This window comes from Schistocerca americana, chromosome 8, assembly GCF_021461395.2.
Source record: "Schistocerca americana isolate TAMUIC-IGC-003095 chromosome 8, iqSchAmer2.1, whole genome shotgun sequence".
Lineage (NCBI taxonomy): Eukaryota > Metazoa > Arthropoda > Insecta > Orthoptera > Acrididae > Schistocerca > Schistocerca americana.
The window spans coordinates 432,894,423-432,909,384 of record NC_060126.1 but is presented as its reverse complement, the minus strand read 5'-3'; the positions used below and the strand labels follow the sequence as shown (position 1 = coordinate 432,909,384).

Below are 14,962 nucleotides of genomic sequence, written 5' to 3'. Positions count from 1 at the left end.
ATAGCGCTGCAGTTATTCAAGTACAGGGTGACTCAAAAGAAGGAGTAGATTTCAAAATTTCTCACAAATAGCTACACTACAGGTCATTAAAATTGCTACACCTCGAAGATTACGGGCTACAGACGCGAAATTTAACCGACAGGAAGAAGATGCGGTTATTTGCAAATGATTAGGTTTTCATGGCATTCACACAAGGCTGGTGCCGGTGGCGACACCTACATCGTGCTGACATGAGGAAAGTTTCCAACCGATTTCTCATACACAAACAGCAGTTGACCGGCGTTGCCTTATGAAACGCAGTTGTGATGCCTCATGTAAGGAGGAGAAATTTCCGACTTTGATAAAGGTCGGATTGTAGCCTATCGCGATTGCGGTTTATCATATCGCGACATTGCTGTTCGCATTGGTCTAGATCCAATGAGTGTTAGCAGAATTTGGAATCGGTGGGTTCAGGAGGGTAATACGGAACGCCGTGCTGGATCCCAACGGCCTCGTATCACTAGCAGTCGAGATGACAGGCATGGCTGTAACGGATCGTGCAGCCACGTCTCGATCCCTGAGTCAACAGATGGGGACGTTTGCAAGACAACAACCATCTGCACGAACAGTTCGACGACGTTTGCAGCAGCATGGACTATCAGCTCGGGGACCATGGCTGCGATTACCCTTGACGCTGCATCACAGACAGGATCGCCTGCGATGGTGTACTCGACGACGAACCTGGGCGCACGAATGGAAAAACATCATTTTTTTCGGAAGAATCGAGGTTCTGTTTACAGCATGATGATGGTCGCATCCGTGTTTGGCGGCATCGCGGTGAACGCACATTGGAAGTGTGTATTCATCATCGCCATACTGGCGTATCACCCGGCGTGATGGTATGGGGTGTCATTGGTTACACGTCTCGGTCTCCTCTCGTTCGCATTGACGGCACTTTGAACAGTGGACGTTACATTTCAGATGTGTTACGACCCGTGGCTCTACCCTGCATTCGATCCCTAGGAAATCCTACATTTCAGCAGGATAATGCACGACCGCATGCTGCAGGTCCTGTACGGGCCTTTCTCGATACAGAAAATGTTCGACTGCTGCCCTGGCTAGCACATTCTCCAGATCTCTCACCAACTGAGAACGTCTGCTCAATGGTGGCCGAGCAACTGGCTCGTCACAATACGCCAGTCACTACTCTTGATGAACTGTGGTATCGTGTTGAAGCTGCATGGGCAGCTGTACCTGTACACGCCATTCAAGCTCTGTTTGCCTCAATGCCCAGGCGAATCAAGGCCGCTATTACGGCCAGAGGTGGTTGTTCTGGGTACTGATTTCTCAGGATCTATGCACCCAAACTGCGTGAAAATGTAATCGCATGTCAGTTCTAGTGTAATATATTTGTCCAATGAATACCCATTTTACATCTGCATTTCTTCTCGGTGTAGCAGTTTTAATGACCAGTAGTGTATGTACTCAGTGTTAACACCATATGATAAATGAAATTTGAAATTTGTGGTAAGGTCTTATGGGACCAAGCTGCTGAGGTAATCGGTCCGTAAGCTTACGCACTACTTAATCTAACTTAAACTAACTTATACTAAGGGTAACACACACACCGATGCTCGAGGGAGGACTCGAACCTCCGACGAGGGTAGCCACGCGGACCGTGGAAGGCGCCTAAGACCACGTGGTCACCCGGTGCGGTCTATGTTAAATGACTAAGATCAAAACGGTACTTTCTTCTTGCCACACACGAGTCAGTTCGCCCCTAGTTACCGAAGTCACTGTTTCAGCAATTCGACATCGCAGGTCTTGGGAATCTTCATGTATAAAAATCAGTGGGACTAACTTCTGGTGACGTGGGAAGCCATCAACGATGAAACTCATCATTTGTTCCTCCTCTTCCAGTCAATCTCCTGAAACGATCTTATTCCGGAGCCGACGGGCGTGTGGAGAAGTGCAGTGTTGTCTTGCAGGAAGATGAGGTTACGTGAATCACTTTTGATGTTGGGGAAATACGAATTTTTCTGACACGTCTGGATATGAGATTTCTGTAACAGTGTTCTCAGTTTAAAAAAGTGTTCCATAAACTTTGTTCCCAGGAACAGTACAGGAAGGCATTAATCCTCGGTGTGTTTCTTTCTTGTTGAACGATCCTCATACGATTTTCACTCGCCTAAAATCTAACATTACGGCGATCACTATATGAGAAAGATGAAAAGTGGATTCATCGTGAAGAAACAAAAATTCATCGTCCAGAAACAACGTTCTTTTCCACATTCTCTAGAGTTGCAGTGCAAAATTTGTACGTTTTGGTTTGGTCATCAGGGTGCACTACGTGCAATATCTGTAGTCTGTAGGCGTGTTTCAGAACTCGCCATACTGTTGGTTGAGAGATTTTAAGTTCGTTGCGTGTTCATATTGTGGATTTCATAGGACCCCTTTCGTAAGTTGCGCGGATCGACATTTTCTTCCGAACATCATTGACGGCCCGAGCTTTTCTGTTTGCAGATGTAACCATTTTCTACGATTTTTCTATGCCAATCACGTACCTGTTCATAACGAGGTGGCTTTTGTGGAATTGTTGGTGAAATGCCAATTGCGCTTTAACTGTGGGCTCAAATTTTGCTAGATGGTGTCTGCCCATCCCATAAAAACGAACAACGGTGCCAGTGCGATTCTGAACTGAACCTATACGCGGACTGTTCAAAACTTCCAACTTTACTGCGTCTAGGAGGGCTGGAGTTGTATTTCTATCTTTGAGGTTTGTGAGCTGCATTCCTTGAAATAAGCTCCTTATTTTTAAATAAACTTTAATTTTTTTAAAAATCGGTCGTTTAAAAGGCGAAAATTTTCAAAATCTTACGTTAAGGTTTATAACTTTCTGTATGTGAGATACCAATGTACTTGTGTAGCGGAATGAGAAATGTAAAGTTGACTCAAGTAACACTCTGTTGTAACCGGCAGATGTGGCCGAGCGGTTCTAGGCGCTTCAGTCTGGAACTGCGCGATCGCTACGGTTGCAGGTTCGAATCCTGTCGTGGGCATGGATGTGTGTGATGTCCTTAGGCTAGTTAGGTTTAAGTAGTTCTAAGTTCTAGGGGACTGATGACCTCATGTTAAGTCCCATAGTGCTCAGAGCCATTTGAACCATTTTTTTAACACTCTTTTGTGGGGACAGTAGCGGCGGAACAGCACATCAGAGGTTTTGTCTGTCTGGTAGGCGGGCTCCCGTCGTCGTGGCAACGAGTTCCCATCTCCGTCACACAGGAGTCTTATCCAAACTCAATAGGTCGCCGATGGGTAGGAGACCGTAGCCATTGGAAGACTTAATAATATGTAAAACTAGACATACACATTTAATGTGAATGTACGATGACTTGTTCCACTTCATTATGACTAATCGTACAAATGATCCCTAGAACATGAAACTATAACTAACAAACTAACTGATTGAGTAAGAGTGGTAGGAGCACGCCAGGGGTCATCGTTTGATTGAGGGTCCTACTGTAGCAGCCTCAATGAAGTGTTGACTGCTGCCATACTGTGACTCAATCAGTTAAGAAGCGTTTATTAGGTGTTGATATTGACTAGTCAGTTGAGTGCGAAATACCCATTGCACAATTTATGTGAGCATTGGCTGAAATAAACTTTATAAATTACTTGTATATTGAATCCTATCCGACTCCTCTGGAGCACACTAAATATTGCTTCAGTTCCTGTAGATGAATCTCCGTCCAGGATAACGTGTTGGGTCTCACCGCCAACAAACTTTTGTCCGAGTCTTACACCTGGTTAGACACTCCATAGGAAAGTATATCCTTTAGATTGCCTTGACGTGGCGTAGAATCAAAAGCGTTCTCAAAGTATGGAAACTCCGAAACTATCAGGTTTCCTCTATCCTTGACACAGGACAGCGGTCATCATTAGTATGGTTGAGGCAGAACGGCTTACAGGCTGAACGTAAAATCACGTACGCAGTTGCCGAATCGCCTCACGGTCCTGTTCAGCTTCTGCTTGTACAATCACCTTTTCCATCTCTTTGCTGGGATAGCCTTCAGGATCTTGTGGTGCTCGCGGTTCGCTGAACACTTTCAAAGACCTACGACGCGTTCAGTTACTACAGCAAATTTTCCCGCGCTTGTTTTCAAAGAAGTCGGCCTATAGGACAATATTCTTCCGGCAGCCTATTGGTGCGGCAACTTCACTGGGTATACAGAGAAACAGGCAGAGCAGGAGAGGGGGAATGTTTATCAAAATATTACTGTCGTGCAGCCGGTGTGGCGATCTCAGAGTGCTTTGTATTCTTCACGCACCTTAGCTGCGTGTTTACTTCCTTGATAGTGGACGCCAGGAAATTGGAAGCCTGTTGCCGCCTTCTCTGCTGGAATTCTTCGCTTCTCAAATTTTACTTCTAAGGTGAGCGGGGAATACGGAACAGTTCCTATGAAGCCACACCTGCGACACGATAATTGTTTTGGGATAAACATACCCCCTCTCTCGCTCTGCCTGTTCCATTATCTATTCAGTTACGATGGCTCACCCAGAACTAAATGGTTCAAATGGCTCTGAGCACTATGGGACTCAACTGCTGTGGTCATTAGTCCCCTAGAACTTAGAACTACTTAAACCTAACTAACCTAAGGACATCACACACACCCATGCCCGAGGCAGGATTCGAACCTGCGACCGTAGCAGCAGCGCGGCTCCGGACTGGAGCGCCTAAAACCGCACGACCACCGCGGCCGGCTCACCCAGTACTGTTACATAGTTTGATTTCGTGAAGTTTGTTTTCTGAGTCTGGCTTCCCCTAATTATGGGACCTAGACTGACACAGAGCTCCGCATTGCCTCTTGTGTTTCTCCAGACCATGATTAAAACATCGCCGACTATCCTGTGGTCACAAAATAGCCCAGTCTGTAGTCGATGAGCAGATCTCTTCCATAGAGTGGCCTCCCTGTAACTTGGATTACAGCAGTACGCCACGACTCCCAGCAAGAGGGACAGGAAGAATTTCACCAAATAACCTCACTTCTCAAGAAGGAGCATGGGAAATCTTCCTTTTACATGTATGTCTACATGATTACTCGGCAATCTACAATTAAGTACATGGCAGAGGGTTCTTTGAACCACTTTCAAAATACTTCTCAACCGTTCCACTTTCGAACAGCCCGCCGGAAAAAGAACACTTAAATCTGTCTGTGCGAGATATGACTTGTCTTATTTTATCATGATGCTCATTTCTCTCGATGTAGGTGGACACCAACAGAATATTTTCGCAAGTGGAGGGGGAAGTTGACGATTGAAATATCACGAGAAGATCCTGCTACAACGAAAAACGAGTCTGTTTTAATGATTGACACCCCAATTCACGTATCCGTTTCGTTGTCTCACCTATGTCACGACAACACAAAACGAGCTGCCCTTCTTCGAAACTTTTCAATGTCCTCCGCCAGTACTATCTGATGGGGATCCCACACCGCACAGCAATACTCCAGAAAATGGCGGAGAAGTGTAATGTAGGCAGTCTGTTTACTAGACGTGTCGGATTTTCTAAGTATTCTGCCAATAAATCGGAGTCTTCAGTTTGCTCCCGCAGATCATTATCTTTATGATCGTTAAAGTTTAAGTTATTCGTAATTGTACTGAGTTGAATTTATAGGCTTTAGATTTGTGTGATTTATTGTGTAGCCGAAATTTAGCGGATGTGGATGACTCCACACGTTTCATAAATTACAGTCAACTGCCACTTTTCGCACCATGCAGGTATCTTGTCTAAATCATTTTCGGATGGTTGTTGATCATCTGTTGAATTTACAAAACGGTAAATGACAATATCATCTGCAACAATGTAAGGGGCTGTCCAGATTGTCTCCTATGTATATTCTGTAGATCAGGAACAGCAGAGGGCCTTAAACAGTTCGTTGGGGAACGCCAGATATTAGTTCTGTTTTATGATTTTCCATCAATTGCTACGAACTGTGATCTTTCCGACAGGAACTCGTGAATCCAGTCGCACAACTGAGGCGATATTCCACAGGCACGCTATTTGATTGGAAAACTCTTGTGAAGAACGGTGTAAAAAGCGTTCGGGAAATCTAGAAATACGGAATCAATTAGAGATCCCGTGTAGATAGCACTCAACACTTCGTGTGAGTAAAGAGCTAGTTGTGTTTGACAAGAACATTTTATGAAACAGTGTTGCGAATTTGTCAAAATTGGATTTATATACCACCTGAAGTACACACACGTATATTCGACACCTCAAAACAAACACCACCAAATGCTTTAAACAATTATTCTGTTCAAAAATGGTTCAAATGGCTCTGAGCATTATGAGAATTAACATCCATGGTCATCAGTCCCCTAGAACTTAGAACCACTTAAACCTAACTAACCTAAGGACATCACACAACACCCAGCCATCACGAGGCAGAGAAAATCCCTGACCCCGCCGGGAATCGAACCCGGGAACCCGGGCGTGGGAAGCGAGAACGCTACCCCACGACCATGAGCTGCGGGCAATTATTCTGTAATAATGTTGTTACGATGTATATTCTTTGCACTTTGCGATTATATTTTCTCTTCTGCTATACGAACCTTGCACCCAGCTGATTCCAGACGCCATATTTGTTTACAAATGTGGCAGTATACCTGTGATGTGTTACGACAGCAAAAGGAACCTGTGACCACTGGAGGTACTCTAGTTTACTTATTTAATGTTTACCATTAGATATCAGTTTAATTTTTTGTCAAAAGTAATCCTAAACCATATTCTGAAATAGTGTCTTGTTTCTCCACTAGACAGTGCCACAAGTTCCTCCAAAAATCGTAAAACAACACACACACAAATGTAATACTAACTAATGTAAATCCACCCGATGATGGAGGTTTAAACCTTTGAAACGCGTCGTGGAAATAAATAAAACGGTGACTGGTAACAGTAAACTTGTTGTTTCATTTAATAAAGAAACAGTGTTGGCTGTTTGTCAGTACATCGTTTTCTTCGAGGCAATTCATAATGTTCGAGCAAGTGAACGCGACGGTGTTAAGCTAACCTGGAACACCAGAAGATCCTCAAGAAGAATCGAGGAGTGCAGTTGAAACGCCGATCGTCTAAGACGGAAGTGAAAGAGGAACGTGGCACGGCCTGACGACCTAGAGGATTTCACCTTCAACGACAACTGCCACGGAAGCACGCAGACTTAGGCGGCTCACAGGTTGACCGAAAACGACAACACGTCTACGGAAGAGACGCGGCAGTTGATTGGGTAACGGGCCAGTGGTCGGCGCGCTGGGACTGCCGCAGCGGCTGCTGTGAGGTCACGCGGGCGCCAGGACACGCCGGCGATCGGTTCGCGCTCGCCCGCCGTTCCCATCCCACGGCGCTAGCCGGGATACTGTATGTAGCTACTACTAGCTACCGACAGCACGCTGGCGTGCGTCTGATTGCTCCGCGCAACGTGTCATTTCACGACAAGTGACTGTCGCAGCCAGAGGCGCGGGAGCTCGCCGCTTCCCACAGGCACCCAAAATTAAAGTGTTCGCCTCTGGTTCCCAAAGCAGAGATACCAAGTTTTCTTGGAAACTGTTTATTTGGCGGAAACAGAAGAGCAGAATTGTACAGTGTTAACCCACGTCGATTTCCCTACCCACATTAAACTGCCAAGGAGACGAGGAATGGCTGCTCTACGTGATTTCTTTCAACTGCTTCTCAAACATTATGAATCACCTCGAAGGGAACGATCTATTGATATGTAATCAGCATGGTTTCAGAAAACACCGTTCTTGTGCAACGCAGCTAGCTCTTTATTCGCACGAAGTAATGGCCGCTATAGACAGGGGATCTCAAGTTGGTTCCGTATTTCTAGATTTCTGGAAAGCTTTTGACACCGTTCCTCACAAGCGACATCTAATCAAGCTGCGAGCCTATGGGGTATCGTCTCAGTTGTGCGACTGGATTAGTGATTCCGTCAGGAAGGTCGCCGTTCGTAGTAATAGACGGCAAATCATCGAGTAAAACTGAAGTGATATCACGTGTTCCCCAGGTAAGCGTCCTGGGATCTCTGCCGTTCCTGATCTATATAAATGATGACCTGGGTGACAATCTGAGCAGTTCTCTTAGGTTGTTCTCAGATGATGCTGTAATTTACCGTCTAGTAAGGTCATCCGAAGACCAGTATCAGTTTCAAAGCGATTTAGAAAAGATTGCTGTATGGTGTGGCAGGTGGCACTTGACGCTAAATAACGAAAAGTGTGAGATGATCCACATGAGTTCCAAAAGAAATCCGTTGGAATTCGATTACTCGATAAATAGTACAATTCTCAAGGCTGTCAATTCAACTGAGTACCTGGGTGTTAAAATTACGAACAACTTCAGTTGGAAAGACCACATAGATAATATTGTGGGGAAGGCGAGCCAAAGGTTGCGTTTCATTGGCAGGACACTTAGAAGATGCAACAAGTCCACTAAAGAGACAGCTTACACTACACTCGTTCGTCCTCTGTTAGAATATTGGTGCGCGGTGTGGGATCCTTACCAGGTGGGATTGACGGAGGACATCGAAAAGGTGCAAAAAAGGGCAGCCCGTTTTGTATTATCACGTAATAGGGGAGAGAGTGTGGCAGATATGATACGCGAGTTGGGATGGAAGTCATTAAAGCAAAGACCTTTTTCGTCGCGGCGAGATCTATTTACGAAATTTCAGTCACCAACTTTCTCTTCCGAATGGGAAAATATTTTGTTGAGCCCAACCTACATAGGTAGGAATGATCATCAAAATAAAATAAGAGAAATCAGAGCTCGAACAGAAAGGTTTACGTGTTCGCTTTTCCCGCGCGCTGTTCGGGAGTGGAATGGTAGAGAGATAGTATGATTGTGGTTCGATGAATCCTTTGCCAAGCACTTAAATGTGAATTGCAGAGTAATCATGTAGATGTAGATGTAGATGTAGAAAGATTAACACAATTCTCCATAGAAAAAGTTACTATATGCTATATCTCAAGCTAAAATTTATGAAAAGGAATTACTTTATAAAATATTTTAGTTGCGGTGTTATAACCGATAAGCACTAGTTCTGAAAGTGTAGTGAAAATTATTATGACGCATACGGTCAACGGAAGATAGCGCGAGCACACCTCCCTACCGTGCCTGCTGTTTTTGCCTAAGTGATGCGCTTTGTCAGCCAGTTAGTTAGCTGGTTGCGAATGTTGTGAGTACCCGATGCACACCAAATTGCTATCCTGCAGCGTACGTTGAAAAATAGGGCGTATTGTTTTATGAATTTCGTGTCTCTTCAGAGACGGATTTTCATTGAAATCAGAACTACACTACTGGCCATTAAAACTGCTACTCCACGAAGATGACGTGCTACAGACGCGAAATTTAACCGACAGGAAGAAGATGCTGTGATATGCAAATGATTAGCTTTTCAGAGCATTCACACAAGGTTGGCGCCGGTGGCGACACCTACAACGTGCTGACATGAGGAAAGCTACCAACCGATTTCTCATACACAAACAGAAGTTGACCGGCGTTGCCTGGTGAAACGTTGTTGTGATGCCTCGTGTGAGGAGGAGAAATGCGTACCGTCATGGTTCCGGCTTTGATAAGTGTCGGATTGTAGCCAATCGCATTTGCGGTTTATCGTATGGTGACATTCCTGCTCGCGTCGGTTGAGATCCAACGGCTGTTAGCAGAATATGGAATCGGTGGGTTCAGGAGGGTAATACGGAACGCCGTGCTGGATCCCAACGGCCTCGTATCACTAGCAGTCGAGATGACAGGCTTCTTATCCGCATGGCTGTAACGGATCGTGCAGCCACGTCTCGATCCCTGAGTCAACAGATGGGGACGTTTGCAAGACAACAACCATCTGCACGAACAGTTCAACACCGTTTGCATCAGCATGGACTATCAGCTCGGAGACCATGGCTGCGGTTACCGTTGACGCTGCATCACAGACAGGAGCGCCTGCGATGGTGTACTCAACGACGAACCTGGCTGCACGAATGGAAAAACGCCATTTTTTCGGTTGAATCCAGGTTCCGTTTATAGCATGATGATGGTCGCATCCGTGTTTGGCGACATCGCGATGAACGCACATTGGAAGCGTGTATTCGTCATCTCCATACTGGCTATCGCCCAGCATGATGGTATGGGGTGCCATTGGTTACACGTCACGGTCACCTGTTGTTCGCATTGACGGCACTTTGAACAGTGGACGTTACATTTCAGATGTGTTAGGACCCGTGGCTCTACCCTTCATTCGATCCCTGCGAAACCCTACATTTCAGCAGGATCATGCACGACCGCATGTTGCAGGTCCTGTACGGGCCTTTCTGGATACAGAAAATGTTCGACCGCTGCCCTGGCCAGCACATTCTCCAGATCTCTCACGAATTGAAAACGTCTGGTCAATGGTGGCCGAGCAACTGGCTCGTCACAATACGCCAGTCACTACTCTTGATGAACTGTGGTATCCTGTTGACGCTGCATGGGCAGCTGTACCTGTACACTTCATCCAAGCTCTGTTTGACTCAATGCGCAAACGTAACAAGGCCGTTATTACGGCCAGAGGTGGTTGTTCTGGGTACTGATTTCTTAGGATCTATGCACCCAAACTGCGTGAAAATGTAATCACCTGTCATTTCTAATATAATATATTTGTGCAATGAATACTCGTTTATCATCTTCTTTTCTTCTTGGTGTAGCAATTTTAATGGCCAGTAGTGTATATTGTTATCTGCACAGACGGTAGGATTTGTCAAGGGGAATGTAGAAACAGTTTGTATATTGGAGAATAACACACAACTGTAGGAAAAATGGCTCTGAGCACTATGGGACTTAACTTCTAAGGTCATCAGTCCCCTAGAACTTAGAACTACTTAAACCCAACTAACCTAAGGACATCACACACATCCATGCCCGAGGCAGGATTCGAACCTGCGACCGTAGCGGTCGCTCGGTTCCAGACTGAGGCGCCTAGAACCGCTCGGCCACACTGGCCGGCACTGTAGGAAAAATGAATGAACTAATGGTACGCCATTTCTGGCCTGGAGATCCCGTCTCGGGTTGTTTGACCACCTGATGCAAGTCTTCCTATTTGAAGGCCACATCGGCGACTTGCGCTTGTTTGTGATGAAGATGAGACGATATGATTAGGACAACGCCAACGCCTACTCTCCGAACGGAGAAAATCCCCGACCCCTTTGGCTGTCGAAACCGGGATCCCGGGATCTAGAGGCAGCGACGGCAATTACTAGACCACCTTCTGCGGACCACTGTAGAGAATTACTCGTATTAAGCCAGGTGCTGCCGAGGGAATTACGAGGAGGGCGTGCTGAAAAGTACTGGGTAGAATGTTCCGTATGAAAACTCTTAACGCTTTTAAAATAAAACAAACGTTATCGACATCCTACATCTTTGTACTTCATGTCTACTTATTTATTTCTCAACATAGTAGCGCTGGCGACGAACACGTTTCCCCCTACGAGAGACCAGTTTGTCGATATCGTCACTGTAGAATGTTTGACTATGTTGACGGAGCCACAACTTCAGCTTGCACCACTTGATCACTATCAAAGTGGAGTCCTCGATGGTGTTGTTTAAGAAAAAGATGAAAATTGGATGGTGCGAAGTCGGGCTGTATGGGTGGCGATCGACTATAGCGCGACGGATTGTTGCAGATGTCGCAGCGCTTGTGTGCCGTGTGGCATTGTTATGCCAAAGGCGAGAGCGGTCAATGTGTGGACGAAATCTTGGGTTACAAATTCTATTACAGTATATGAAGATAGTAACTGTTCTCGAAAGAACAGATACCATTAATGACCGTGCAGCTGCTCTAGAATAAATGATAATTAATTGAAACCCTCAGCTGCCGAAAGGTGTTGTTGATATCCCTCTATGTGGACAGCTGAAAATGCGTGCCCTGATCGGAACTCGAACCCGGGATCTCCTGCTTACGTGGCAGACGCTCTATCCATCTGAGCCACCGAGGACACAGATGAATAGCGCGACTGCAGGGCCTTATCCCTTGCACGCTTTCCGTGAGACCCACATTCCCAGCTGTCCACAATCTACATACGTAATGTTGCTAATAGACATTTGCCAATCCACTCATTACTCGCGCTCACTAAGTCGGGGCACACATTTTCAACTGTCCCCATCGAAGTATATCAACAACACCTGTCGGCAGCTGAGGGTTTCAATTAATTATCATATATTCTAGAGAAGCTGCACGGTGATCAAGGGTATCTGTTTTTTCGAGAACAGTTACTATCTTCATATGTAGTTAAAGGCTACCTGATCATTGACCTTCGTCTGTGCGAATGTGCACAGGTTGCCCGAACTCTTACGGTAATCGTCACATTAGTGGGCGCGAGTAAAGAGTGGAAGGTGCAAATATCTATTAGGAACATTACGTATGTAGATTGTGGACAGCTGGGAATGTGGGTCTCACGGGAAGCGTGCAAGGGATAAGTCCCTGCAGTCGCGCTATTCATGTGTGTCCTCGGTGGCTTAGATGGATAGAGAGTCTGCCATGTAAGCAAACCGGCACGGTAGCTCAGCGTGTTCGGTCAGGGGGCTGCGTGCTCTCTGTAATAAAAAAAACTAAGTCACGGCATGATCGATCAACTTGAACGGATGTCTTGTTATGTCCGCCCAGACCGAACGCAACGAACCATATCGAACAAAACGACAAAAAAAAAAAAAAAGATGGATAGAGAGTCTGCCATGTAAGCAGGAGATCCCGGGTTCGGGTCCCGGTCGGGGAACTCATTTTCAGCTGTCCCCATAGAGGTATATCAACAACACCTGTCGGTAGCTGAGAGTTTCAATTAATTATCTATTACAGTTCGCTGTTTCTCACGCACCGACATAGTTACGATACACACCTCCATGTTAAGTGCAACAAATCGGAGCCCTGTAGTGGCAGAGGGTTGCAATTTGCTCGTGAGCCAAGCGAGGAAGTGGACCAAGTAATATGTATGATAGTTAATACCTCAACAGCTACTGAACCGAGAAAAACGAATTCAGAGGCAGTGGTTTTCAGCACGCCCCCACAGATTAATGAGGCACTGAAAGCGGTAGGCGAGTTTTGTTGTTTGGGCAACGAAACTACTAACAACAGCAGAACATGATATAAAATGTGGGCTTGCAATAGCAAGGAAAGTCTTTCTGAAGAAGAGAGATACGTTAACTTTCCGATACAAATTTGAGTATTAGGAAAAATTTTCTGGAAATATTTGTGTGCAAGTGAAACATTGAAGACAAACAGTGCTGAGAAGAAAAGAGCATAAGTTTTTGAAATGTAGTGCTACGGCAGAATGTTGAAGATTAGATGAGTAGATTTGATAACAAATGAGGAAGGTTCTGAAAGCAGTAGCGAGAAAACTGATTTATGGCACAACTTGACTAAATAACAGAATACGTTGATAGGGCACATCCGGAGGCGTGAAGTAATTGTCAGTTTGGTTATGAAGGGAAGTGTGTGATGTGAAACTTGCAGAGGAAGACCAAGGCCTGAACAGCTCAAGTATGTCGAAATTGCTGTAGATGGAGTAATGCTGATAAGTAAAGACTTTCACAGGATAGACTGATAACAATTATTAATTAACTTAACAAGCTGTGAAATCTCTCTGCTGCCCGTTTCACTGTGGTTTGCCAGGTAGTTCTGTCTTGACATTTAATTTCCTAACTCCTCACACGTTCAAGTCTCGTTTGATGTTATCAAAGATACGTGGTCCAGGTCATCCTCCCTGAGGGTGTTCTGGATGCACCTGGTGCATTTTCCTTCGTTTCGGAGCTCCAAGTGCGTGTCCATACCAGCCAAGTCTCCTCACTTTAATTTTCAACGTAGCGTCTGTCTCTCCATACAAATCACAGGCGTCATTGTTTGTTAAGTTTTCCATTCTACAGTGGTTTTCTCTTGAATTCCTCCAAATTTTGTCCTCCAAATTTTCCTAACTAATATACATAGTTTCATTCTTCTGTTTTTGTTAACGTCCAAGTCTCACACCCATATGTTAGACGAGGTATGACAAGGATTTGAATTTCGTGGTATAAGTTTGCTTTTTGTTATGTCCAGCATCGCAAAATAACGCATACTTACTCTCTGTATCCTCCTATTATTTCTTCTTTGACACTGTCGTCCGCAGTCAACATGATTCCGAGGCAAGTGTACAGAGTCACGTTTGTGTAATTTTTTTCTGTACCAGTGTTTAATGTCTGCTGTGACTCCGGTGTGAGGACTACACGCACAGCTACAGTTTCGAGGTTGGGATGGCTTTTTTCGTAGCTCTAAAGAGAAGCACGACCGTAATGCCTTCAGCCCGCCCTCTCGATACAGATTACTATGAAAAGAGGCGTCATGGCGTTCGCAAAACCACACTTTTTTATTTTCGTGCAACACTGTTCCAGAAATAGACTAAAAGGACACTTTTCTTGTGACGTTAATTTTCGCAGCGCTGCAGTCATGGACTGTGCGGCTGATCCCGGCGGAGGTTCGAGTCCTCCTTCGAGCATGAGTGTGTGTGTTTGTCCTAGGATAATTTAGGTTAAGTCGTGTGTAAGCTTAGGGACTGATGACCTTAGCAGTTAAGTCCCATAAGATTTCACACACATTTTGTTTCGCAACTGCTGTATACAGATTACAGTAGTTTATAGTAACCATGCTTTTTTTCATGCAACACAACAATTTTTTAAATTTTAGTCATGCACCGAGACGCTTTTCGCCTTTTTAACAAGGCATCTTCAGTGGGTGTCCTAGAATATTACGTAATTTTTTTCGTTGTCACGTATAGCTTTTGGATCTAAAATCGTTCATGAAAGTTTTTTAATACAATGGAAAGGTACTTAAGGATCAAGGTCTGATTCATTATTTGCAAAGGAAGAAGATTTCTCTAATGTGGAAAACCGATTGAAAACTTCCAATTTTCCTTGGCCTTCACTGCGATTTCGTAACCTATC

General features: G+C 45.0%; 1 protein-coding gene across 1 annotated transcript in view; it reads right to left on the bottom strand.

Annotated features, from left to right (window-relative positions):
* LOC124545898 (calcium release-activated calcium channel protein 1-like) overlaps positions 1–14,962 on the bottom strand; it is a 139,382-nt gene that overhangs the window by 12,582 nt on the left and 111,838 nt on the right. The gene's annotated exons all lie outside the window — the stretch shown is intronic.